Here is a 21,073-nt window from a genome sequence, read left to right on the forward strand (position 1 = left end):
TTAAACATCTTAGTTAATTCGCTGACGTCTTTAATAAAGTTTTTAAAATTGTGTAAATATAAGACGTTGATTTTAATTACTTATTAAATTTCACGGTACTATATGTAAGTTGTAATGATCATTAGAAATTTTTACCGAACGTACGGTTATGTTTAATTAATAATATGTGTTCTAATGAATAAAGCAAATATTTTAACACCTCATTCATCATACTGTGAGTTTATCGAGATCTTTTTGGAAAAAAAATGATATGTTACGAATTACAATATAATTTATTTCATTTCGTAATAAAGCAAATTGCAAGTGTAATCTTTACTATGAATTACGAGGTAAGTTAGTAGTCACTACAAATAACTAGCTGTAGTAAATTACAACATAAATAAAATATTCTTTGAGACATTTCTCGGCAGAGTATTCATGACTAAATTTGGTTGAATGGACGACAACTGTTGTAGAGAGACAAGTGTAGAGGACGACCTGAACCTGTGTTTCTACAACAGGCAGTTGTCGTTCATTCAACCAAATTTCACCAAGGAAAAGATCTATTGATTTTCTATGACCATACGAAACATCTGACGTTTTACAGGCATCTTCAACTCATCGATCTCTGGCGAACCTTCTTCTTAAAGATATGTGTGAGAAAGATGCGAGAGTCGTAAGTACTATTCGATAGAAACTTCGCTTACTGAATATCAAATAACAACATATCAGTGTCACACATTAAAATTTCATAAATACTTCATGCTTAAAATGTACTTCATACCTATGAAATCACTCTACGTAGGCCCCTTTACTAGTCCACCGCTGTGACAGTGATAAGTCTTCGGATTAACGACTTTAAAATCACGTGTTCGCTTCCCTTGGTAGACACAGCAGATAGCCCGACGCGATTTTGCTATAAGAAACATACACACGCAGTTTTATTATTAGCTGCAGTTAAGCAGGTCATAGAAAGGTCTTGAGTTGTATTTTTTTCATGTTCAAACTCTTTTGGCTTATACCTCCATAATCTTTTGACTGATTTTAAATCTAATTGCAGTTTTGGATTCAGGAGCTCAAACCCTTTCGAAGGTTGTGTTCGGCCCCTCATATTATGAACATAAAATGTTTATTTTTGTTAGCAAGTAACATTTATAAACAGTACACTCTTTTAAAAAACCTCGGTAGGAAAATCGTTACTAGTAAATGCATTTTTAACTGAGAAATTGATGATATATAATTGATGATATATAATCCTTTATAATTTTCTTAACGACAAACTTTTTCTATTTTAAAAACTCTTTTTGTGTTTGTTCCAGATGATCATTCTAATTTTTATTTGGCCTGGCATGGCCTAGAGCGTTAAGGGGTGCGCTTCGTAATCTGAGGGTCGCGGGTTCGCGCCCGAGTCGCGCCAAACATGCTCGCCCTCTCAGCCGTGGGGGCGTTATAATGTGATGGTCAATCCCACTTTTCGTTGGTAAAAGAGTAGCCCAAGAGTTGGCGGTGGGTGGTGATGACTAGCTGCCTTCCTTCTAGTCTTACACTACTAAATTAGGGACGGCTAGCACAGATAGCCCTCGAGTAGCTTTGTGCGAAATTCCAAAACAAACAAACAAACAAAATTTTTATTTATTTTCTAAATATTAATTAACATTGTCCATAATCGAACAATTTGTTTAATGGTGATAATTCTGCAGATCGCGAGTTCGAATAGTGCTACCAAACATCCTTGTACTGTTAGACGTCAGGGCGTTATAATGGTACAGTCAATCCCACTACTTGTTTGTAAAGAGTGGCACAAAAATTAGTAGTATATGGTGTTCACTATTTGGCTTTCTTCTGATCTATCACTTTAAAATTAAAGACGGCTAATGCAGATAGTCCTCGTGTAGTTTTGCGCAAAATTATAAACAAACAATCCAGTTGTAAAGGTGAGTGTTTTCATTCTTGGCTTGAAACAATAAAACTTGCTTTGTTTTTCTCGGATGTAACAAAAATGAACACATAATATTAAAAAAAGCATACGAATAAACTGAGTTTGGGAAACGTGGAGAAAAATATAAAGGATAGAAAGACAAAGAATCGAAAAAGTGAATGAATGATGATGCAGAAAAGTGAAAATGTGAGCAAAAATACACGTGTTTCAAAATTTGAATATTGAAGAAATTTGGATATATTAGCATTAAAGTTAGAAAAAAATTACCTTTACTCTACAGATAATAAAAACTTATTGCAGCCAACGTTTCATTACTGCAGCTTCATCGGGGCTAGCAGTATAAAAACTGTTATTAAACTTCTAGTCTTGATTAAGTCGATTAGATTTGCACAAAATTGAACAAACAAATGTGACTATCAATCCCACTATTAGTTGGTAACAGAGTAAACCAAGAGTTGGCGGTGGGTGGTGATGACTAGCTGCCTTCCCTCTAGTCTTACACTGCTGAATTAGGGACGGCTATTAGAGATTGTCCACGTGTAGCATTGCGCGAAGTTCAATGTATATATGTAACGTTTCTTTCTGGAAGTTTACATTGTAACGTTAGTACATTTTACAAAAACCTGGCATAGCCAGGTGGTTAAGGCACTTGACTCTTAATCTGAGGTCACGGGTTCAAATCCCCGTTGCACCAAACATGCTCGTCCTTTCAGTCGTGGGGGCGTTATAATGTGACGGTCAATCCCATTATTCGTTAATAAAAGAGTAGCCTAAAAGTTAGCGGCGGGTGGCGTTGACTAGCTGCCCTCCATCTAGTCTTACACTGCTGAATTAGGGACGGCTAGCACAGGTGGCTCTCGAGTAGCTTTGCTCGAAATTCACAAAACAAACAATATTAGTGAAACGTATAGTTGACGTTAACTTTAAGTTCTATACGTATCTAGTGTCGTAATGTTTAGGATATTCCGTTTTTCTTTACCCCTATTTCTGAGTTAAAGAAGTTAAACTTAGGCTTTATATTAGTTTAAAAACTTAATCATTCCTCTTTCTGTTGATAATGGCTTCGTAAATGAAAATATTGCTGAAGATTATATTTTAGCATTCAGCTGAATTTTTTACGTCAGAGAATATAAGTATTTTTCCTTTTTTATCATATTAAATATCTTTGCAGGTTGTCTATCCTTGTTTTCATAAAAGTTCTTTTCTTTTTTAATGTAGATTCAAGGATTCATGATCACGTGCCATGGATATGACGTCACATTTAACGCGTCCGGTTTCTTCAGGATCAATTTCTCCTTGTTTGTTTCGGTAAGTTTGGTTTTGTTCGATACCCTTAATATTACACCACACTTTATTTTTTAAAGATATTTTTTGATTGAATCTTTTGTGACTTGGTTTTCAGGTATCACAACATATTATTTGTATGTAAAATAATTTTCCGCTCTGAAAGATATGTTTCTTACCTTTTTGTTTTTTCTGCATTGTAAATTGACATCACTTAAAGACAAGAAGTTGGACAGATGAAAAAACGTAACTTACCCATATAGATGTGGGTAAAATTTGACAGTGCAATGTTTGCAAACAAACAATAGATGGTTGTTTTCTGTAAAAGGAGTAGCGAGTATGGGTCGATTATATTGTTTTTTTTTTTGGCTTCTTGGTGTGATATTGTATTTTACTTATATTGTAACACCTAAACTCTGGACTTAGAATACAGAAATACTTATGTTTATGACAATTCATCTATAAGTTAATAGCAAAAAGGAATGAGGTTCTTTTTGACACAATATGTATTATAATGCTGTTTCTATAAAATATTAGTATACATGTATAATATATACAAATAAAAAAACTTTTTGAGAGTTGGAATTAATTGTACGGATAGATGATGTCAAACACTCAGAAACAATGTAAAGTAGAGGTAATGATGGCCAACTTCAAACATAGTTTACAATAGAATTATGTTGTTGTTTTTTGTAACTACTACTTATTAATAATATTTATAGAAGCAGACAATCTGTTCGATACTATGTCACTTTCAGATAATTTGGTCGACCTCATTGTTTTAATTTTTGAGTTATTGTGTGATCAACATGAAACAGAAGAAAAAAGAACTAGGTATTCATACATTGTGCTATGATATTAGCAAGGCATTTCCAGAACTTGTGGTCAGTCATTATGTAGCTATTGTTATAAAAGGAAACACTCTATAGCATTGTATAGTTCTGGAGACATATTGAGGATGTATTTAAAACACTATTTCGATGAATAATCAGAGTCATTCTTAGACAGACAGTGCTGTCACCTGCCTTATATGTATATATTCATATCAAATAAAATAACGAGCTGGAATAATAATATCTTTTTGTCCGGTGTTGTTAAATCATAGGAGTATGTTAGCCTAAAGTCAATTTCTACTAATTTACCTTTTTGTTTTCTTTTTTAAAGTATCCCGACTCTTTGTTTAGTATCAAACTTCTGGTTAATTGTGGCTTTGTGAATAAGTGTGATTTTGGAATACACTCCTTCTGTCGCAATGGTAAAGAAGGATAATGGATGAAATTTTATCTTTTATGTTAAGGTAATTTCATGTAGCCGTTTAAGGAGAAAGAATTGTAATAAACAGCACCCTACCCCTTACCCTTCCTATTTTAATAATATTCTTCACAAGGTTTTCTCTGTGCATAAACACAACCCAACAATGGAAATATTAAACACCTGATCCATTACTATATGACGCATCCATGGATAAGATATAATGGTCATCGTAACATTTGATGGACACTCGTCTGTGGAATGTATTAAGAAGCGGATTAAGAACGGCTGTCTCGCAGCAGCCTCACATAAATTGTTTAATTAACCAAATACGGTGCTTTATTTACAAAAGAAATTCCATTTATCTAAATCAATAGCTTAACTTTATAGTTAACTGAATAAAAATGTTTGTTTGTTTGTTTGTTTGAATTTCGCGCAAAGCTACTCGAGGGCTATCAGCGCTAACCGTCCCTAATTTAGCAGTGTAAGACTAGAGAGAAGGCAGATAGTCATCACCACCCACCGCCAACTCTTGGGCTACTCTTTTACTAACGAATAATGGGATTAACCGTCACATTATAACGCCCCCACGGCTGGGAGGGCGAGCATGTTTGGTGCGACCGAGATTCGAACCTGCAACCCTCGGATTACGAGTCGAACGTCTTAACACGCTTGGCCATGCCGGGTAAAAATGTTTTCTGCACACTTACAAAATAAATTTATCTTCCGACCTTTCAACATTAGTCCTACTTCAGACTATAATTAAATTAATTCCAACTATCTACAGTAAGGAAAGCTACTTGGGAGATTTATGTTCTATTTATACGCCATATATCAGAAGTGAAAAACAAACAGTTCGCTTAGATTAGGAAGTTGTTGATTTCTCTGTTGCGAAATAAGAGACAAATGATCGATTAGAGTCCTTGTACAAACAGGTCCTTAAATATTCGATATATTAGTAGTGATGTCTGCTGCTTTACACTTTCGTTTCATAATTAATTGTAACGATCTGGGAATGTGGAATTATGTTTGATGTTGGTTTTTTCACACAGTTCGCACATCAATGTTACGCACTGTAGTCTCACAGTTTGAACTGTTTCCGTTTCGAAATTAAGAACTGTACGAACTATAAGTGTCTCTCTATTGCTTGTTTTGAATTTTCGCTCAAAGCTACAGAAGGGCTATCTGCGCTAGCCGTCCCTAATTTAGCAGTGTAAGGCTAGATGGAAGGCAGCTAGTCATCATCACCCACCACCAACTCTTGGGCTACTCTTTTACCAACAAATAGTAGGGTTGATAGTCACATTATAACGCTCCCACGGCTGAAAGGGTCAGCATGTTTTTTGTGACGGGGATTCGGACCCGCGACCATTCGATTACGAGTCGAGAGTCCAAATAACCTGGCTATGCCGGATCACATGTGTCTGCCCACTTTTATACTGTGCTCAAGTATACCACCTATTCTTATGATATTTTAAATGTATGGCTTTATATAATACTTATTAACGCATATATGCATAATTATACCTATTCATGGAATTATTTATTAAGGCTTAAGGAACAGTTGTAATGCTTGTCATGCGCAGCGTGAACTCATACCGTATATGTACGTGTGTGTGTGCGTGCGATTCTCATCTTACTTCCAAAAGTATATATTTTTATCTCTTTGTAATAATATGTATAATTTTTAATCACCTGCTAGTATTTATCCTAGAATCATATAACATTATTTTATTCAACTTTATGAATGCTATCCTTACGAAGAGTATATACTAGTTGCTCATAAATTAAACTCTGATTGTATGATGACGTGTTTCTTAAGAGTTTATATCCAGATATTTTTTATTCACATTCTGGTAACTACTTGCTGCTACCACAAGCCGACCCGGCATGGACAAGCGCGTCAAGGCGTGCGACTTGTAATTTAAGGGGCGCGGGTTCGTATCCCCATCGCGCCAAACATGCTCATCTTTTCAGCCGTAGGGGCGTTATAATGTGACGATCAATCCAACTATTTGTTGGTAAAAGTGTAGCCCAAGAGTTGGCGGTGGGTGGTGATGACTAGGTGCCTGCTCAATTAGGGTTGGCTAGCACAGATAGCCCTCGAGTAGCTTTGTGCGAAATTCAAACAAGCTGCTCTATTTTTGGCTTTTACTGGTAGTTAAGCCCACGATGGCCAGGTAGTTGAGGCGCTTGACTCGCAATCTGAGGGTTGTGGGCTCGAATCCCTGTCACACCAAACATGCTCGCCTTTTCAGCCATAGGAGCGTTATAAAGTTACTGTAAATCCCACTATTTGTTGACAGTGGATGGTGATGACCAAAGGCTTTCCCTCTAATATTGCATTACTAAATTAGAGATGACTAGTGCAGATAGGCCTCGTGTAGTTTTCTGTGGAATTCAAAACAAAGAAACAAAACTAATTGATAACAACTCGGTATGACCAGAATTTGCTCATTTGTTTAATTTCTGCACTCTTAGTTTCACAAACACTCGACGTGACTACAGAGCGTGTGACGCTCTTCAGTTTTTTATTCACGGTTTCATAACACTCAAAGTGACTACGGGGCGTCTAATATTTAAATTGTATTCACGGTTTCATAATCACTCGATGTGACAGCAGAACGTGTAATGTTTAAGTTTTATTTTCGGTTTCATAACTTCTTGAAGTGACTTTAGAGTGTATAATTTTCTTTGATTTTTATTCACGGTTTCATAACAAAACTCCGTGTGTAAAAGATAACAGAAGCTTGTATAGTTTCAGAATATAAATATATAAAAACAAAGGTCTCACGTTTTTAAAATAAATATTTTTGTTAAAGAACTTGGTAATATTTCTTAGTATTTATTTACATAATTAATTGTGTATTTCGTTTACTGGTAGTTGAATTAAGAGACACTGAATAATTTTATAATTTTTTACAACTTATAATTACGTTTAACCTTATGTTGTCTTGTAACGACGATAAAATTTATGACTTCTTTACGTCTTTAAACGTTCACGTTTTATCATTACAGATTGTTGGAGCAGTGATAACGTACACAGTGATTCTTATCCAGACACGCCAAGTAGTGTGAAGTTTATTGGTTTGTACTTTTAAAAGTTATTACTACAGTATTATCCAGCTTGTTCTCTGCAAGTTTCTTCTTATTTCGTGCGTCAACTCTAAACATTTAGTACACTGATATACACGGTTAAACAATAATATCTACGTAGACAGGAACTGCGAAAATCTAGTATTTGATCTTGAAAATAGATATGGTATGGTTTAATTTCGACAATAACACTGAAAAATGGTGTCTACTTCAGTTTTTGTTTTACTTATACATTTCGAATGCCACACTTAAGTATTTAATTATACAATGTAATATGTAAGGAAATACAAAGCACTTAAAGTTAGCACACTTTTATCATCACTTGGACAATGAATTCTACTTTTCGAAAGCATTGTTCCCCTTTTGTCAAGTCATGAAACACCATATCTAAAGGAGTTCGTAATCTGAACTGGAAGTAAACTTTTAGCTTTTATTTAAGTTATTATATAATTAAAGATTTCCCAGTTTTCTGCAATTTATTATTAGTGTGTTATGAATAAACACCTGATTTTTGTTTTCGAGTCAGAACACAAAAACGAATCATTTAATTTAAGCCTAAAGTATTCGTTCGATGTTGTTCAGTGCTTACATATTGACGTGTTCTTTCTCGAAAACGGTACTTTGGAGCTGATGACAAATTAATAACATTCTAACTATATTTAATGAAAATATTAATTGATTAAGTGGTATAATAATTAAATATAAAATTATATATCGTGTCCCTTTTTGGTTAAAGAAGAAATTTATCAATAATGCACGTAAAAATAATTTTCTGGGGATTTGTTTGGTTTATTTTCAAAGTAACTACAAAATTGTATAAACAAAGATCATTTTTAACGTGTTTATTGTTGTTTCCTAATAAAATATGAAATCATATTATATATCGCTTCCTTCTTTGGTTAAAGAAGAAATTAATCAATAATGCACGTAAAAAATAATTTTCTGGGGATTTTTGTGGTTTATTCTCAAAGTAACTACAAAATTGTATAAACAAAGATCACCTTTAACGTGTTTATTGTTGTTTCCTAATAAAATATGAAATCATATTATATATCGCTTCCTTCTTTGGTTAAAGAAGAAATTAATCAATAATGCACGTAAAAAATAATTTTCTGGGAATTTTTGTGGTTTATTCTCAAAGTAACTACAAAATTGTATAAACAAAGATCACCTTTAACGTGTTTATTGTTGTTTCCTAAAGTAACGAAAAATAATTTTACTTATAAGAATATCTTAGTGCATATATTTCATTTTGTTTCTATGCTTTTTATAAGAAAGGTTTGACCCCAGGGACATTTAAATTATCTTAAAATTCCAGGTATATATAAATAGGTATATATTTTTTAACTAAAAGCAGTCGATTTGCAGTTTGCTTTTCTTATTTCGCGCAAAGCTACACCAGGGCTATCTGCGCTAGTCATCCTTAAGTTTGCAGTGTAAGAGTAGAGGGAAGGCAACTAGCCATCACCACCCACCGCCAACTCTTGGACTACTCTCTCACCAACGAATAGTGAGATTGACTGTCACATTATAATGCCCTAGGGTGAAAGGACGACATTTATGGTGTGAAGAAGATTCGAACCTGTGACCCTCAGATTTTGTAAGACACTTTAAAAGTTAATATTTGAGAAACACGTCAAACAGTATAAACAAATGGACTATGCATTATAGCTTGGTACCATTCGGCAAAAATCCATTTTGGTTTGTTATACTGTGTTGTTTCTTTTGTTGAACTTTGTATCTCGGGATGTAATTTATTACTCATGAACAATGCAACGACTGAACAAAAGTAAATCTAAAAATAAACGCTTTTCTGTTATACACTTGCACCATGGTCAGTAGATGTGCCTCGAATAACATGATAAATGTATTTCTTCGGCTTAGGGTTAAAACAAAAAGAGGTCATCTGTCATTTCTAGAAATTAAATTTACCAAAAAACTATTCATTTAGGTTCTAGAGGGAATATCACGATACTGTATCCTAGGTTCTCGTTAAGCTGGAATAAAACTCATTCATAACGAATGTTATGAAAAATAGAAGAAACCGTTTATTTTGTGAATGTATTAGAAACAATAATTTACTTAGTTTATCATGAGTTTTTATTTATATCATTCAAACCTGAGGTTTCAAAATGAAAAGCGCTAGAGTAATTCCTAGTTCTGTACACTCTACTGTATTAACTTTAGTTTAATTTATTATACCCAAAGTTTAGTAATAAGTGAAATAAAATGTATCCTGTTTTGATTCAAAGAAACTAATTAAAGTTGATTTTCGAGGGGATATCCCGTTTTAGTGGTCTCAACGTCTATTGTTTTAGTAGTTTTTGCGTCGAGGTTTACAGTTTTATATTTATGTATACATATTAACCAGATTCATCACGGATTGCAGTTACACGATTTTTCGTGAATTATTTGGTTATGAAATTTATCATGAATTACATGGTTAGTAGATCAAAGCATACTTCTTCACAAAGCAAGAACAAAATAAGATTTTTACATATAATTGTTGTTATTTCAATGTAATTCAACATAGCACACGTTATTTCAATGTAATTCATGAAACTGTTATTAGCTAGCTGCTTTATGTCTTACAAAAGAAATTACAAACGTGTGTGTGTGTGTGTGTGTGTGTGTGTGTGTGTGTACATTGTTAGAGTAATAGGCAAGCAAGACTGTTTGTTTGGAAGTTAAGTACATAGCTACACAATGGATTATCTGATCTCTGTTCAACATGTGTATCGAAACATGGTTTTTAGCGTTGTAAGTTCACACACATACTGATGTGCCAGAGAGATGAAAGAAAACTTGGACAAAATTTCTTTCATACGTCCTGCTAGAGGCAAGACAAATAAGTATCTAGGAAACGTGTCCTAAACAATTTCGTGTTACGAGTACAACAAACAAGAATCAAGCAGTATGTCCGAAAAATAACTCTTGTCAAGGGTAAGAAAAAAGAATCAGCGAATATGTTCTAAAAATAACTTGTTAGGGGTAAGAGAAACAAGGATCGAGAAACGGTCCTCTGAACATAATTTGTTGTTTGTTTGAATTTCGCGCAAATCTACACGAAATCTATCTGCGCTAGCCGTTCCTAATTAGCAGTGTAAGACTAGAGAGAAGGCAGCTAATCATCATCACCCACCGCCAACTCTTGGGCTACTCTCTTACTAACGAATAGTGGGATTGATCGTAACATTATAACGCCCCCATGGCTGAAAGGGCGAACACGTTTGGTGTGACAGGGATTCGAACCTGTCACCCTCGGATTACTAGTCGAGTGCCTTAACCACCTGGCCATATGAGGTCCTTGTTGTTAAAGGTAAGGAAATCGACTCTTTAGGCAAGGAGTCTTTAATACATCCAATTAGGAGCAAGTCAAGTAAGTTGTATCATTGTTAAATGGGCCCGGCATGGCCAGGTGGGTTAAGACATGCGACTCGTAATCTGAGGGTCGCGGGTTCAAATCCCCGTCGCACCAAACATGCTCGCCTTTTCAATCGTGGAGGCGTTATAATGTGACGGTCAGTCCCACTATTCGTTGGTAAAAGAGTAGCCCAAGAGTTGGCGGTGACATGAGATGGATTTATTATAATATTAATATTACTTAGGGAAATGCACGTTTACATGTACATAAATCATATTTACAACGTATATGAGTAACCAATTTCATTTTGAATAGATAAATACAAAATATAATTATCTGATAGAGACGAAACAAGTTTAGAAAGTACAGAACTTATACTCTGAAAATTGATGTATTAAAGATGCCTTATAACAAATATATTTTGATATACAAACAAATAGTTATTACAAATAATGATTTATATGCAAACGTTTTACAAACTTGCAAACAATACTGGGCCTTCTATCTCGTTCACAACTGGATATGTCTATCGACGATTCACGATGAGCGAATTAATTCTGAGCTGACACAGGTACAGGCCACTTATCAAAGAGCTATCTATCTCTTCACGTGTGAATGTCTTCGAAGAAATATTAACGTCCGAAGTTAATTTTCTGAAGTTGAATGGTTCGTACTGTTCAAAATCTATAAATGTTTCTGGTCAAATATCTCTAGTTTCCCGATTAATGAGCGTTAATCACAGTTGTAGCTTCAGTGGTTTAAAGTATAATAACTGTGGCAAACCAACAATACGTGTTGTCTGTTGGCGCATTGGTTTAAAAATGTTATACGAGGTTCTCGATATTTCAGTCGGGAACAATAACAATATTTACAAAAATATGTATATATTGTTAATTCTTACAATGCAGAATATTCTACAAATTTAGTGAATAAGTGGAAATTTCGCAATACACATTTAAAAGTATAAGTTATATGGATTTATAAATATAAATTTAACTTACACAAACTTCGATATTAAAATATATATATAATAGTAAATTCGTTACTAGTTGGTTTGGTTGGTTTTTGGAATTTCGCACAAAGCTACTTGAGGGCTATCGGTGTTAGCCGTCCCTAATTTAGCAGTGTAAGACTAGAGGGAAGGCAACTAGTCATCACCACCCACCGCCAACTCTTGGGCTACTCTTTTATCAACGAATAGTGGGATTTACCGTCACATTATGATGCCCCCACGGCTGGGAGTGCGAGCATGTTTGGCGCGACTCGGGCGCGAACCTGCGACCCTCAGATTACGAAGCGCACGGCTTAACACGCTAGGCCATGCCAGGCCCTAAATTCGTTACTAAACATTGCTAATATAGCTTAACAGTATATTTTTAATGAGTTGTATTTATAGTGCATTTTGTATTTATGGCAAAGCTACTAAGGCTTCGCGTCAGGCACGGAGTTTTTACGTCATTGAGGATCTGTTAGAGGGGCAAGGTAAATTTTGGACCTCTTACTACTACTATTATCTACCGCCATTTCTAATGTTGAATGTCCTCACCAGAGGAAAAGAAGTCAGTAAACAACATTTGAACTACTCCATACATGCAAATGTCATTTTAATATCACAGCCAGACCTTAAATTACGAAACTAATTTATAATATAACACATAAATCTACGTCTGTGCCACAGAGCTTATCAGTGCGGCTCGGCATGGCCAAATGGGTTAAGGCATTCGACTCGTAATCCGAGTCGCGGGTTCGAATCCCGATCATACCAAACATGCTCGCCCTTTCAGCCGTGGGTGCGTTATAATGTGACGGTCAATACAACTATTCGTTGCTTAAAGAGTAGCCCAAGAGTTGGCGGTAGGTGGTGATGACTAGCTGCCTTCCCTCTAGTCTTACACTGCAAAATTAGGGACGGCTAGCGCAGATAGCCTTTGAGTAGCTTTGCGCGAAATTCAAATACAAACAAACAAACTTATCAGTGCCCTTATATATATTAAATGAAATAGATAAATCGTTTTCTTATATAAAGCTTACCGACGGCTGGAATAACTTGAGTTATTTTGTTTAAGAAATAAAACACGAACATTTTATAAATCTTCTTAATTCTAAGACTATCACGATATTTACAGTAGTAGACGTTAATAGAAAATAAAGTTGATTTAAACAGTGCGAGCCTAAAAAAAACTCGACGTCACAGTCCTTTGGATTTCATGGATATAGATTTTCAATTTTTTTATTAATAACTGAAAATTCTAATGGGAACTAGTGTGGACCTGAAGAAACTCTAGGCCACAGTTATTTGTATTTCGTGTGTATAGATTTTCATACCTTTTACTAAAAAATGAAAATTCTATTACGCATATTCTATTATAATATTTATTATAAAACTACTTACAACTTCATTCAACTAAGAAGCTGGAATTTGATGTGAATATTGACCACTTTTTACGTTGTACGCATGACTGAATTTGAATTTTTGTTTAAACTAATGTCGTTTCGTTTATTTTATAATCAAATGTAAATGGATACTGCTGTTGTTTTTTTATTTATCTACTATCATTAGCAATTTTTAAATATTAACTGAAGTTCGTAGACAAATTATTCATGCTTGTTAATATCAAATTGTAAGTTATAAATCAAAATAGAAGTTACTTTGTCCCTAATTCTTATGTTATTTACTAAATAATATGTCGTTCTTATATTTAAGTAATTAGATTTTGGTAAAGTAATAGTGTTTCATATAATCACTATTAAATAGCGCTAAGAAAGAAAGATTTTCGAAATCTGTTTAACAGTAGGTTTCACTTGTTCAGACTAGTTTACGAAATAATTTTTTTAAACTTTCAATTATTTATCTTGTTGCGTATTATGAGTTATTTCGGACAAGTCTCCGATTTATTATGTTACGTATTACGATTTCATATAGCCATAAACTGGTTTAAATTTTAATTTTAACTTAAAGGTTAAATAAATGTAAAGAGTTATGATGTTTGCTAATGAGATTGATATACGCAGTTTTCTTTCTTAATACAAATATATTTTAATGTACAAATAATAGTACAACTTGTAGTATCGGCTCTTATAAATAGTTAATACAAATAATAATTTGTATGCGAAGGGTTTACAAACATATAAATAATATTAAGTCTTCTTTTTTAGTCTGGAACTTTCTTAATATATTATCAAGTGTTAACGAGAAGTGAATTAATTCCGAGTTTAACTCAGATACAATTCGGGAAGCTAATTACCTCTGTATTTCTTCGCTGGTCTCACGCTGTTTACAAGCTCACTCTTCATTGCTGAAATTATGTAATGTTTTCTTTAAAACACCGATGTCCAATGAGAATTCACTGAGTTTTGTAACACTCGAAGTTTTTTAAACGATCCTGGTCAAATATCTGTAGTTTTCCGACTAATAAGCGTTTATCACAATTATAGTTTCAGAGATTTATGGTATACTAATTGTAGTAAACCAACAATGTCAAACTGTCTCTTGTTTCGTCAGCTTATTAAAGTTAAGGCGAGGTCCTAGAAATTTCTGTTGGCAATAATACGCCAGGGCTTTTATAAAACATATATTGTTGATTCTTACATTTCAGGATATTCTAAAAATCTGGAGAATAGGCGGGAATTTTGTAATACACTTTTAACAATATAAGGTACATGCATTTCTATAAATATATTTAACTAAAATAAACATTAGTTTTTAACATAAATATATAATAGTAAATCCGTTACAATCTATCATTTGTTATAACACTGTATTAACAAATGAAATGATATTATGTATATTTGAAGAATGGTACATCCTTGTTTTTAGGTTTGTTAATTTGGCTTTATAAATATTTTAATTTTAAAATGTTATTATAAACAATTTCAAAACCTCGTAATATAAAATTTTCCAGATAGTGTCATTGAAATAAAAACTATTCTAGTTCTAGTGATGTATCGTCCAATTTTTTCTTTAGAAACTAAACAGTGTAATATACTTAGAATATTAATTTTATACGTTTAATATTATATATTTAGAGTAAATACTAAATATTCTACATACTGATTCAAGTTTGCGGGTTTGTAAAAAATATCGATTAAAATTTATTTTGCAAGTGAAACATCAGTACATCTACAAATCTTAAGGCATTCTTATTTCTTTCAATAGTAAACTTAATCTCCCTATTTATCAAATCTGAAATTCAATAAACGTACTAGTGTCCTTCTATAACAAAAAACAATCATCTAGAAATATTTTCCAAAATTTATTTACGTGTGCTACAAAATTCTCTTCAAAACGTCGGGTGAGTACAGCGTAGTTTTGTTCTTCACATTAAACAAATTCAAAAATATTTCATTAACTCTGCTTGATTTATGGATGTTTAGATATACATAAAAATGCATAATTTCTGAATTATTCTAATTTTTTAAAAAATAATCCCATCTTAAAACCTTCAACAATATTCATTCATTTTCTTTTCACGAAATTTATGCGTCTCGTTTCATTTAGTCTCTCATTCTGTGGTGATCTCTTGCGTTATTTAAGTGATCATAAAGCAGTTGGCTATAAAATAGGATCACGATTAGCAGTAATTTATCTTTATACGCGTTTTAAAAATCAAATTCGAATTTCTACGTTTTTTAAGCGATTTCCTGTCCTTTTAAATTCATCTATCTATCCCTTGTTTTTCAGTAGCAGAATATAATTAAAGTTTTCACAAATTAAATGAAATTGAGGATTTATTCATTTTATGCAGTAATGATCCAACTTTACTTTTACTAATATATCATCTTCATTTAAAACATTAAAAATATATTTTAAGTCTTAATTATTCAGTAAATTTATACATGTCTTCTATCTATCGTAATTTATTAAGATTGTTCGTGGGAATAAATGTTATTCCTTTTGTTAATAATCGTATTTCAATTTGTTACCAATTATTTTCTATTAAATTTAAAGCTTTGAATTTTATTAAATTACCAATAGTGATTCGAGCCATATTAAACTGCAAAAAATATTTTCTTTTCATCAATAATTTATTTAACTGCAATTCAAGAAATGTAACACATATTTTATAATGTATAAATTCTTGTAAATTGTATCTGTGAAACAGATAATTTAAGGTAAAGGAGAAATTTATGATTAATTTAATTACATGTTAAAACAAAGTACTCAACAGAAAAGTAATTATTGTTACGGATAATAAATGTTATGAGACCTTGCTTTTAATATATTCAATACCAATTTATTTTTTGCATTAGTCGTCAGTAATTTTGAAATAACAGAAGAAACGGAGAACTTTCTTAAATGACATAAATATTTCAGTTTTTTCTGACCTAAACAAAAGTCGACAAATTTAGATCGAGCAATTACGTATTAATTTGTCATTAAATGTACTTCACTTGTTTACTTCTTCAATAATAAAATGTTAGTTTCATAAATTATCACTCTACTGATATGTAAAATATTTAAACGTTTATATAAACAAGATTTCATGAAATCATGAATAAAAGATATATATTCTAATAACCTTTAAACTAGGTAATTAAGCAACGGTAAGTTTACATATATAACAGCCATGACTTTTACTCACAGAAAAAGATGTATTATAATATAACAGAAAACTAACAATATTTTAAGTATTACTCATACTGTTACTGAGTGATCTTGTGTGTTAGGTTTATATTGTTCATTTTCTTTTGTATTATAGAATATAAGCCAAGATGGATAATAAAATAAAAGAGGATTACAATTTTCCAAATTATTAAAACATACAACAGAAAATAATTAAAACATGTTTCTTTTTTACCATATTATATAAAGAAACCAAAGGGAAAGCCTTTTTAAAAATTTTATTTTTGCTAGCTTTTAGTGGAATAAACATAAGCTTTCAACACAAGTATGTTTAATTTTTAGAGCAATGCTAAATTACACTATTTGTTTATTTATTAAATTTAAAACACTGTAGTAGTTTCAATTACAGATTTTTAGCTTTAGTTTATTGTCGACTCTTCCTGATTTCATGGCAAGGTTTCTCACTCTCTGGTGAATCCTTCACCACTTCTGTATTTTGTCTAAAATTTCTGGCTCTATGTTTAGTTTTTCTCAGGTCTTTAGTTTGTCTGAGGTTTTGATCTCTACGTTAAATCCTTCATCAGGTTTGTATTTCGTCTGAGATTTCGAACAATAAATTGAATCTTCATGAGATCTATAACTTTTTTTAGATCATTATGAACTTTTTTCGATTTTGAGATGACATCAGAGAATGCAAATAGGAAAAAGTTAATTGCAAAGGTCGACAGCATCAGGGAAATCATCATGTATAATGGAAACCTATGAGTGCATTCCGACATAACTCAGAAACCAACCAAAATATTTACAGTGTTCAATATCGAGAACTAGTGACCAGTGTCGCAGAAAACATGCGACAAGATTTTGTTACTCCGAGAAACACACGTAAAAGCGTGAAACTGTGCAATGAAAATAAACGTACTGAAAAAATAGAAACGAAAAATAATATGAAAGGATGAGTTAACATCCACTATTTCCTAACCAACGGACATACCAAGGATTCAAATAAATACCTCAGAAAAAAACGCATACATCCGTGTCTTAACTGTAAGGGGTGCAGGCAGTTCCACGTCACACTTTGTGTCCACTTTTCAGTCTGTGTTTTATTTATCACATAGCATATCGATAAACAAATAGATACAGTTTATTCATTAAGTCATAAGGTATTTTGCTCCGGCTTTTAGTTAATAAATTCAGAAAATCATTAATACATTATCACTTTCGCCATGCTTATACCGGTATTTCAGTTATCTTAATTCCAACATTAACCATTAAAAACTATGGTTTATTTGGCAAACAGTACTTTTCATGTAGCGTACAAAGAGTTTGTTAGTTTGTTTTTTGAAGTTCGCGCGAAGCTGCATAAAGGCTATCTCGACTAGTCGTCCCTAATTTAGCAGTGTAAGACTAGAGAGAAGGCAGCTAGTCATCACCATTCACCGCCAACTCTTGGGACATTCTTTTACCAACGAATAGTGGGATTGACCGTTACATTATAACGTCCCACGGCTGAAAGGGCGAGAACGTTTGGTGTGACGGAGATTCGAACCTGCGATCCTCAGATTACGAGTCGATTGCCTTAACCACCTGGCCAGGCAGGGCCTACTTTCAAGGGAAGAAAATTTTGCTTCACTTGAAAGTATTTTACGACGCGTATCGACAACCAAATTTAAAGGTTGTTTAAAGAGAAAATTGACTAACATGATAACATATAATTTTGGTCGCAGCTTCAAACTTCTTCAGTCAATATAGTCATCCTTTACCTGTAAGTGGTAAATCCCACTTTTGGTTGCTAAAGTTTGGTAACTGTAAATATCAGTTGTTTCAGTAATATCTTGGAAGTATAATTTGTTTAATATTGTAAAAACGCTTTTAATTTGGCTTTTCTCACTGCCTTCAATAATAAAAAGACCGGCTAATTGTGAAATATTTAGAGTCTCTTGTTTGTATGCCTTATAAAAGTGTTCACCCCTGCAATGTTTCCACATTTTGTTGCCGTAATCGTGAGACTTTCAAATGAAACTTTGTATTTAGAATCTACGCTAGCTACTCCAAACTGAAAAAGCTGAACAAACGCTGATATTATGTAGGCTAGGTTTTCAAAAAAATTAGCATAATGGTCTCTGACTGTGTATAATCAAGGTGGTTTAACTGGACTTCTGAGTAAATGCATCTTTTCAAGCCACAACCCACATAGTAATATAACGATAAAGACAAGAGAGACCAACCAAGAGAAGCACAGGTGAGGAGAAGGTTACGATAATATTTCAAAGTCGATTACTATCTCTTTAACTACAGAGATGTCCATCATTCACAAGTGGAAAGCGCTTCATACTATCCACTCACTACCCTGATCAGGACGTCCTTTTAAGCAAAGCAGCAGGGCAAGCAGAAAACTGGTTAGGGACGCCACTGTGAAGTCAACAGTGACTCTGAATGGTTTGCAAAGTTCCATGTCTAATGTGGAAGTCAGTGTTCATACACCAACAATATCCCAGCTCCTAAACAAAACTGGCCTGTACGGACGAGTGGCAAGAAAGAAGGGATCATTTTAAACCTCGTTTGAAGTTTACGATAAAGCATATACATAATGCTGCATACATATGACCAAACGTTTTGTGGTCGAACGAGACAAAGATTTAGCTTTCTGGTATAAATTCAGAGCGTTACATCTGGTGCAAGCCCAACAGAGTACATCATCCAGTAAACCGTCCCAACTGTCAAGCACCATGACGACAGCATCATGTTATGGAGAAACTTCTGATCATAAGGGACTGAGAAGATTTTCAGGATTGAGGAGAAGTTGGGTGGAGCAAAGTTCAGGTAGATTCTGGAGAAAAAGCCTATTTGAGTCAGCCAAGAAACTTAAACTGAGTCAAATGTCACAATCATGTCTTTCGATATGATTTACTGTCGTCGATAACCCTGTCGTTGGTCCACTGAGTTTACTGTCGCCCAGATGTCACTGAACCTTTAATACACCTTGACATGTAATTAACCTTTAAGTTGAAATTAAAACTTAACTTAGTTTCCGGCAATTTGAAATCGTAATACGTATCATAATAAATTCGATGCTTGTTCGAGATAAATTATAGTACATAGCAGTTTTAATTTAGATACTTGCTAAAGGATGCATAATATAACGATATAGAAAATTTATGATATTTAAGAACAGAATAGCTTCGTGTAATACATGGAAACAAGGGTTTAATATAAGTACGAGTAATAAGTGGTGAGCAAAAAGTTCAATGTTAAAGAAATAAGTTATACGGTGCAAACATTAAGAGGTATTGTATTTATTCTGTTTTTTATTCAAAACTAATTCCATGAAACATTTCACTTGAAGTTAGGCCTAAAACTTATTTCAAAGTCATGTTACGTCTGCAACAAGTGTTGTTCTTGTATTGAAAAAGTAAATTAATTTGTAATCGTGACTTGGCCTAATCTTGAAATTAATTTTTACTAAATAATCGAAAAACCGTGTTAAGATACAACGCGTTACAACTATATGAGGTTTACGACGCAAGAGAATCGAAATATATTGACAGACACACAAGAGAATTTATTCCTGATCTAAGAAAGAAAAAAAAAAAAGAAAATATATTTACTCTTAAATTTCTGGTTTGTATTGCTTTGCAAGTAAAATGAGTTTCAAGTAAACACGTAGACTGTAGTTTTTACTTAGTTCAAATTATTGTGAGACTGATTTAGAATATTATAACTAGAATTTTTAAAATTTTTAATAACATTTGAAATTACTGTAATGATCTTTTTATTTAGTTCAGGATACCATAAAAACAAATACACATCAGATTATATTTGTATTAGTACAAACTTATACAATGTCATTTTAATTATAGAATATAAAAGACTTATTTTTAGTCAAAATTTATTGTTTTGACGTTGTTTAATATAATTTAACTGGTGTAAAAGCCCGTGAAAATGTCAAAAAGAGGTGAAACCAAAGTTAAACAAATCTAAATTTTCCTATATGCATTTACAATTTTGCCTCCCGTAAACAAACACGAGTTAAATAAAGGGAAATGGAGGTCTATCACGAGCAATATCTCCTTTGTCTAAAGAGCGAGGCCTGGCATGGCCAGGTGGTTAAGGCATTCGACTCGTAATCTGAGGGTCGGGGTTCGAATCCCCGTCACATTAAACATGCTTGCCCTTTTAGCCGTGGGGGCGTTGTAATGTTATGGTAAATCCCACTATTCCTTGGTAAAAGAATAGCCCAAGAGTTGGAGTTGGGTGGTGATGGCCAGCTGCCTTCCCTCTAGTCTTATACTGCTAAATTAGGGACGACTTTGCTTGAAAATTAAAAAAAAAACCAAAACAAACTCTTTCACTTTAAGACAACTGAATCAAGAAATGACCGGTAATCAGAAAGTTAAGGTTTATAAAACTTTTCACGAGTTATTGTGAGTACATAACTCTATGTTTTTTATTTAATTTGTTTTAGGTTTCTACTCTTATAACTACATTCAAAACCATATGTTTCTACACATTTCTGTCGTGGCTCAGTGATAAGCTTTGAGATCTTCTACTGCTAAACTTCGGAATTCGATCCCTGTAGTGTACAAAACACAGTTAATTC

General features: G+C 33.2%; 1 long non-coding RNA gene across 1 annotated transcript; it reads left to right on the plus strand.

The window, feature by feature from the left end:
- The first annotated feature begins 579 nt into the window (after positions 1–579).
- Positions 580–7,632, plus strand: LOC143231564 (uncharacterized). The gene is made up of 3 exons (XR_013016982.1): positions 580–655; positions 3,137–3,226; positions 7,472–7,632. It is a non-coding gene; the product is annotated as an uncharacterized LOC143231564 (long non-coding RNA).
- The last annotated feature ends 13,441 nt before the right edge of the window (positions 7,633–21,073 follow it).

The sequence above is a fragment of the Tachypleus tridentatus genome, chromosome 11 (assembly GCF_004210375.1).
Source record: "Tachypleus tridentatus isolate NWPU-2018 chromosome 11, ASM421037v1, whole genome shotgun sequence".
Lineage (NCBI taxonomy): Eukaryota > Metazoa > Arthropoda > Merostomata > Xiphosura > Limulidae > Tachypleus > Tachypleus tridentatus.